Here is a 7,975-nt window from a genome sequence, read left to right as displayed (position 1 = left end):
CCGGGCACCAATCAGGAGTCCCAATTCAATAACCAAGCTTCGCATCAATGCATCGTATATTATCATAAACAAGAACAAAAAATAATGCAGTAGGATGGTTTTGTATAGCGGCTTAGCGGGCTAAATAACTCCAAATTTAGTGCTATAGCAGGAAATAGCGGGCTATTAGGTCATTTTCAGTTTAGCGTTAAAAGTGCATAGCTTTAGCGGGAGAGCTCTCAGAGGCTATAGCGGAGTAATGGCCGGCTATTTAAAACATTATAAATGGTACAGGAAAAAGTCAGAATAGGGAAAATACACTTAAATTGCAAAAGAAAAAATTAAGAAAATCCTTTCTTGATGCAGGTTGACATCATACTTGCTTGCCATTAAACACAACGGGCTTTGATTCATACTTATTTTTATGGCCCTAATTAACATTTTATGTGTGGTTTTCCGTAAACTTCTATAAATGAGTAGTTTCACAACAGTTTGTTGAAAACATTAATGAATGTATGCCTGTCATACGGAGGCACATCCAAGATATAACTAGGATAAATTTGACAGCATAATGAATACAGAAAAAATGAGTTAGAGAGCTTACGTTTTCTCCTCGGAAATCCAATGTGAGAGTATGAATGCCTCCGGCTCCATGTAGAAGCTGGCTTAATTTAAGTTCATGCTGTTTAATCTTGAAGGCATTTGAGAGGTGTAATTCCACGAGGGACGGAGCAAAACCAAAAGACAAGGGGGCATATTCAGATATCCAAGTATCCCGATGGAGCTTCTCCAGCTTGGGAAGGCAGACAACCTCAATTCTCTCAAAACAACACATGTCGTCTAGCTCCAAGACTTTCAGGTTTGAGTTGGGTGCGTCTATCTTCAACAGGGACCAACAACCAGCATCACAGTTAGACATGGTTAGATGCTTGAGTTGTTTGCAGCAGTCAAAGAGGATATGGTGCATGTCCAATTGGTCAAAGCACATGTTGCATAGAGAGAGTCTTGTGAGGCAATGGGGCACACTAGGGTAGGCACTGAAAGACTCATGCATGCGTTTGGCAAGGCTTCGCATATACTGATAACATTGGTAATCTGTCTCATCAAGAACGGTAAGGTCCAGATCTTTGAGTAGACCGGCGTCAATAGCTTCAGATAGTAGTGGGCCAATATCTCTCGAGAAGCAGTCGATCAAGTAGAGATTAAGCTGCAGCTTTATGACGGTGGATCGCCTCCGAGGTCTAGTAAACAAACACCTTACTGCTTGGGTCAGAGACGCCATCGCTCTGAGCATGTCATCTTCCTCGACTGGGTCTGCGTGTGGAGCACGTAGGAAATCCTTGACATCAATGCTGAGCTCAGGCAGCAGCCAAGGCAGCTGCCTCCACCGCGTCGACAGCGCGCTCGTCCTTGCCGCCGTACATAGGCCGACTCTCCCCAAGATATTGAGCAAAACATCGTCGGTCAGCGTGGTGAGCCTATCTTCGTTCTTGGACTGCTGAAACCGATCCATGACTGCGATCTACAACCTGGCAATGGACAAACAGAGAAGAGAAGAATGGCACACTCTTATGTCTCTTAGTATATCTACTAGTAGTATGTGTTCAAGACTCTACTAGTAGTAGTAATAGGAAGGAGATCGAATGAAGAAATTTTCCAACAGCGCCAAGGCATAAACTTACTTGGCGGCGCGTGTTGTCAGTATTGAACTCAATATAAACAATGGAATCCAATGGGGATTTCGAGCCTCAGGTTGCTGACACCCTGAACCCTATTAGGGGGAGGAGGAGGGGCGTCTGACTCTGATCCGACTCCAACTGGGTCTGGGAGGGGATTCCGGAATCGATTTATAGGCTGGATCCAAACAGAATCGAGGAGCTTGAATGTATACTAGGAAGGGATAATGGGGGGAGGAAGCGGAGAGGAGCCTTGGCCGCGCCGGCGCCGGCAACGGCGGTTCCCTCCTCCTTCCACGAGAGACGACCAAAATCGCCCGGGCTATATGTCGCCCGTGCCGACCACTGTAGCGAGGTTCCTTCGCTGCGAGCTGTAGGTTCCTGATCCCGTTTTACCCGACACCCCTTACAAAAAAAAGTGCCTCGCGGCGGTCTTCTTCCACCGATTAAATAGTGTAGGAGTTAGATGAGGCTTTGTTAATTTTCATTTAGATAAGCATAAGCAAACCAGATATTTCTATAAATTAATACGTATATATAAAGCATGATACCCGGCAGTGAAATCCTAATGCGTGAGAATGTCTAAGTTCTGTGTTCAAAAAAAGAAAAATAATGCTTAAGTTCTCTAGTCAAAGGAAGAAAATCACACGTACGTACGTGCATGTTGGTTGCTGCCTTACTGCGATATCAATAATACTAATCCAACTTGTGGCTTAGTTGGAAACATAAGGTTTCCCTTCTTGTCGATGCTCGTGCGTCTCAATTCCGTTTAGGTCATCTAGTCCGACGCGGACACCTCCTAGGTAGCTTGACCTCGTTTATTAATAAACAAGAAACTAAAGGCCAAAGAGCAGCAAAGATCAGCAGAGATCGATGGCCTCCCGACGAGCTCCCGACGGCGGTTCCGTCTAGCCTGTCGTCTCTGGCGTGACATCATCGACACACACACCACCGAGATGCAGAGCCGCCCCAAGATGCTCGTCGCCACCGTCGATGCAATACACCTTGTCGAGGAGGACGACCTACCATCATCGCGATGGACCGGCGCCGACTACGACTATGATGGCATGAGCCTTGTCGGCACCTGCAACGGCCTCGTCTGCATGTACGACAGCCAAGACCCTAACGGGCCCATCATCCTTGCAAATCCGGTGACCGGCGAGATGCTGGCCATACCGCCACCACCCCCGATGAGGCACACGAAGGCCACTTCGGACTCACGTCTGACGTTTGCCTTCACGTACCACCCCACGACGAGGCGGTATAAGGTCCTGCACGTCCCGTACAGCTTCGAGAGGGTCTGGATGTTCACGCTCGGGGAGGCGCTCTGGCGAGACGTTGCCACGGGCAGCCCAACGGAGATATACGACCTCAGCAAGGGCATGATCAGCATCGATGGCACGGTATACTGGGCGGTGAAGGGCGGGGAGGCTAAGGTCGTGTCCTTTGACCTTGACAGCGAGCACGTCGCATCCGTCAGGCCGATGCCAAAAGTGTTGTCTAGACACGTACGGTAGCTGGCACCTTGTGGAGGCGCGCGGGAGGCTGGGCGTGGCGTTTAGCCGCGGGTGGTGGACGGCGGACAAAACGGAGGTGTGGGTCATGGAGCATGCGATGGCAGGACGACGGCGTACGTGGAGCCGCTGGTACAACATAATAATGGAGAAGCCAGTAGATCAACTCGCGCACCAGCATCAGCTCACACTACCAAGCTTTACTACTGATGATAGTGAGTACATCCTGACGATGAGATGGGACTCGTACCTAGAAGGAGGACGTTCTCATAATTGTTATGTCTTGTACAAGCACAAGCCAAGCAATGAGGTAAAGAAGCAGGCACGGCATGGCGTGGTAGAAATCGGCGAGAGGGACCGCGGCGCTGAGGTTGCTGTTATACCAACTCACCACATCCGCCCCCGGACCTTCGCCTACGTCGAAACCACAGAACCTTTGAGTGTTTATAGGTGTAGGTGACTGGTTGGTACGTATTTGCTTATCCTTGCTGGTAGTGTTACTTTTTTTATGGGTCTTTCCAGGCTCCTTGTGCTCCCGGCGATGAGCAGATGCGCTGCTCCTCTATTTCAACCGGGCCTTCCATGCATAACCAAGCAGTGTGGGACTAAAATCAATCGTAATGCAGACGCGCGCATCGCGTATATATATGGAATCAATCAGCCGTGACTTCCTTGCGCGCGGCTCAATCGATCAGGCGGTATCTAATCTATCTACCGAGCAGACATATATAGGATGAGGATCGGATCACCATGATCCCCGGATTCGGACGAAACAACCCGGCCTTAACACCCGGCCCGATCGATCTGCCCACCCTTGGCCGTGCCGGCGCCGCCTTCCTGGCCGCTCCTGAATGACAGTGCTGGCTACTACGAAGAGACGGACTGGACGACGGTTGAGTGCTTGAGCAGGGCGCCCTACGGGTGATGGAGGGCTTCGTGGAGGCGGGTTCCATGGTCGCCGTTCCTGAGGGAGCAGGACGCCGGCGTCCTCTACTTCCTGCTGCCGCTGGCCGATTAGAAGTCCGAAAGAGGATGCCACCTCGTCGGCATCGACGTGGGCAGCAGCAGCGAGCCGCGACGCCTGCAATCCCGACCTCCGTCCTTCAACCATCTCGCGCTATTGGTTCCCGGCCAGCAGGGGACGCAAAGCAGGAAGAAACTGCCGTCTAGCTAGACCGATCAGAGTCATAGCAACGTTGGTTTCCAAGAAGATATATGACATTGTCACTGGAATCAGTACTGAATATCGTCCTACATATTGGCAGTTAATGCAAAATCAAGTTATGACTCATGAGTGATCCATCATATAGTAGTGTTTATGCAATCATTCTGCATACTACAGTTCCATGATTTAACTTTAAAAAAAGGATTAATTTGATAAATGCCACTCCAAATTTGACGGTTCCAAGAAATACCACTGCAATTTCCAAACTTTAAAAAATGTCATTTCATGCCATTTTTAGTGGCATTTTTCGAAGTCTGCAGTGCCATTTTTTTAAAGTTTGCAAAAATTGCAGTGACATTTTTATGAATCGCTATAATTGAAGTGGCATTTATCTAATTATGCAACATTACAAACCTAAACCACAAAAATGATTAAATCCATGAACGCTTTAGCTTCTCTAGCATGGAAGAGGCGACACACCGCTAAGCCCCATGGAGTTAATTGAATGTTAGGCCATCTCCAACGGCAACCCTTAGAAACCCTCCCGCATCCGTGGGTAGACAGCGGGGACCAGCCCGCGAACACGGGGTGGGCATGGTCGCCGGCGGTGATGGCCTGACTGGTGGCGGCAAAGGCGGGAGAACTTGCTGGTCTTGAGTTGGCCGCACCTCGATGGTGATAGAAGCGGCCAAGCCCGTGGCAGTCGCACTCTGTGGCTCCACAGCAGAGGTCGCGCCCGGTGAGGCAGCTCAGAGCACGTCGGCCAGATCGGCCTGGGTGAGCCCGATCTGGTTTCCCAAACTCCTGGGATCCTGCGACACCTACTTGTTGAACGCAAGCTGCGCTTCGAATAGCTTGTCCGCGACGGCCTGCTGGTTGTAGAAGCGGTTCAGCAACTATTCCATGAGCTTGGTGAGGCTTCCCGTGCTCTCTTCCATGGCGGGTAGGAGGTGACGAGTGTGAGAGAGTGGTTGGGATGGAGCCATCGCGACTGTTAAGGATCGAACCCCGCAATGGATTTCAGGCGGCCTCGAAGTCGCACTGAACGCGATGGATGTTACCGATCGAGCGGACGAACAAATCACGGGGCAACGAAAATTTTGGTTGGATCAACTGGCTCTGGTTACCAAATTGCCATGACCCAAGTACAGAGATCAAACAGATAGATAATTCAACACCAATATTCGATATAAATTCAGAGGATACATGGGAATTTGGGGTGAGAAATTAGCAAAGAGGAGGTGAGATACAGTAGCAGCAGAGGAAGAGGAACGAGATTAGAGGACGAGAAGGTTGAAGACGAATCATTCATTCACTGTCCTTCCATGTGCTCTCCCGGTTGCATATATAGCCTTTGCCGTGTGGGCACAAACCTCCAATGGAACGGCCCATCTCGTAGCCCAGGCCCCGTTACGAAGAATAGGGTGACAGTCCATGGGTGGGGTGTTACACGACATCAGTGACGACCCGACTGACGAAGGTGCGGATTCCGCGTGCCGATATGAGTCCACCACATGCTGATCTACTAATGGGCAAACATCTCCGCCTCTCGGCTCTCACAGCACGGCTTGTGGGTCTGTCTAATCTCAACCTAAGATATACTACAAACATCTTCCTCCTTTTGTAAATAAATACATCTGTATTTAGATAAATTTAAGACAAATAATTTGAGAGGAAGGTTGTACTAGTTAGATTCAATTACAAATGATATCCTTGTTTTTTTACTAACTATAAGTCTAGAATTGCATAAAGCATGAGGAAGAAGAGACCACCAAGAATAACAATTGAAGCCATTTGTTTTAACCACCCGGTCTACTGATGAGAATGCAAAGAGACATGTATATAATTTAGGAGTGAAATCACTACAAAGCTTGATGTTTAATGGTTTGATGGACCTGTTGTGCGTAAATAACTAAATATACATCTAAGCTAATGAAAAATGTAGCTATTTCAATGTAATTGCAAGAACAAAAATTGACATTGTTTGTTTGATGTCGATGCTATATTTAAGAATCGATATACTTTGGTCCTGCATTTCTTGCACGTGCATTGTCCTCTTGGGCCCCCTATGTTGAAATCCTAGCTCCGCCCTTGGTTGTCGTTGCCTGCCATCCGCTAGCCCAGTTCGTCGTCGACCACCGCGCTAGCCACCGAGGCTCCTAGCCTGCCCCTGTCACCGTCGATTTTGCTTGTTACCCTTTGAATGCATGTTACGGACGAGTACACATGGTTGAATCGGCCAGCGGAGATTGAGCGTTGATAGACGCACCAAAGCAGGGATTTCCCTATTTGATGCATTTTGCGTCAAGTTGTCGGGGCGCCGCACATGCATCAACTATGACGGGCCCATCCAGTTAAAAACGCCACATGCGTTACAACGATCCCGATTTTAGGAACATTCTGGAAGGTTCCAGCCGGTTTTTCCGGTTTTGGGAACCTTCTAGCAGGTTTCTGGACCGGATTTTTATTTTTATTTTTCTGTTTGTTTTTTCCCGTTTCAGTTTTCTTTAGCCTCCTTTTTCGTTTTTCTTTTTTCATTTTATTTTCTGATTCTTTTTCTGTTTTCTTTTATTTTATTTCACTTTCTTTTTTTCCTTTTCTGCAATGTTCAAAAATCCAAAAAAAAGTTTAGAACTTCAAATATTTGTTCGCTTCTTATACGTACAAGAAATATTCCAAATATTTGTTCAGTTTCCTTTATGGTTGGGAAGCGACCTTGTTGACTTGCAGGAGGTACTTGGTTCGATCCTTCACCGACACTTTAGTTTTTGGGAATTTTTGCGTATGTTCAGTTTTTGCTACTATCGTTGGTTTCTTTAATGATTGCGCTGCAAAAGTAATACAGGAGATAGCCTGGCGCAGCGGCTAGCACAGCTCCTGCAGCTGACTACGTAGTCAGCGGTTGGAAACCTCAGCTCGCTTAGTTTTTTTAGCATTTTTTCACCTCGCGAACAGAAAAATGGGCCGGCCTAGGTGAGAAGCGTTTCTTTGGCGCAATATAAGCGGCGAGTAGGAGCTCCCCAAAACAGTCCACGGAACAGCCCAGCGAGCAACAAACTGACATGCACGCGGTCCAGCACTACGGCCCAGCGACGAACGGGCGCTGTTTTATTTAGTCCCACATCGGCCCGCTAGGGAGAGGCGAACCGGCAGCCCGCATCGGTCCTTCGGGAACATCCGATAATATTGGAAAGATACAGGGAAGATTGGCACCGCCACATTTGGCACGGCCCCTGCAGAGTCCCTGGAGCCCTCTCTTTTTTTTGCCTTGCCCTCACGTGCACTGCGCTTAAGTTCCATCATCACAAGTTTTTGAATTAGTCTTCCATTCAAGTCCACTTACGTGCACCGTTGTTTGTTCCTTAATTCGTCGGGTGTTGGGACGCAAGATTGATCCTTGGCATCAAATAGGAAGCAGCAAAGACAGCTAGGAAGTCAGTCCCGAGGGCACGCCCTAAAGGGCACCGAGCTCTACTCTCGCCCCGGGCCCCTAAAATCACAGGACCGGCCCTGCCCGTAGACGTTGGTAATGTGTGGACGCACGCCACCCTCGCTCGCTGCACCATTAATAGCAAATGTAGCACCTGCGGCCACCGGTTGCAGCTCGCAACTATGTCGGTTGTAGCTTGCCCGTCTCTGGT

This window comes from Triticum dicoccoides, chromosome 4A (assembly GCF_002162155.2).
Source record: "Triticum dicoccoides isolate Atlit2015 ecotype Zavitan chromosome 4A, WEW_v2.0, whole genome shotgun sequence".
NCBI lineage: Eukaryota > Viridiplantae > Streptophyta > Magnoliopsida > Poales > Poaceae > Triticum > Triticum dicoccoides.
The sequence above is the reverse complement of the archived record's forward strand: the minus strand, read 5'-3'. Positions refer to the sequence as shown.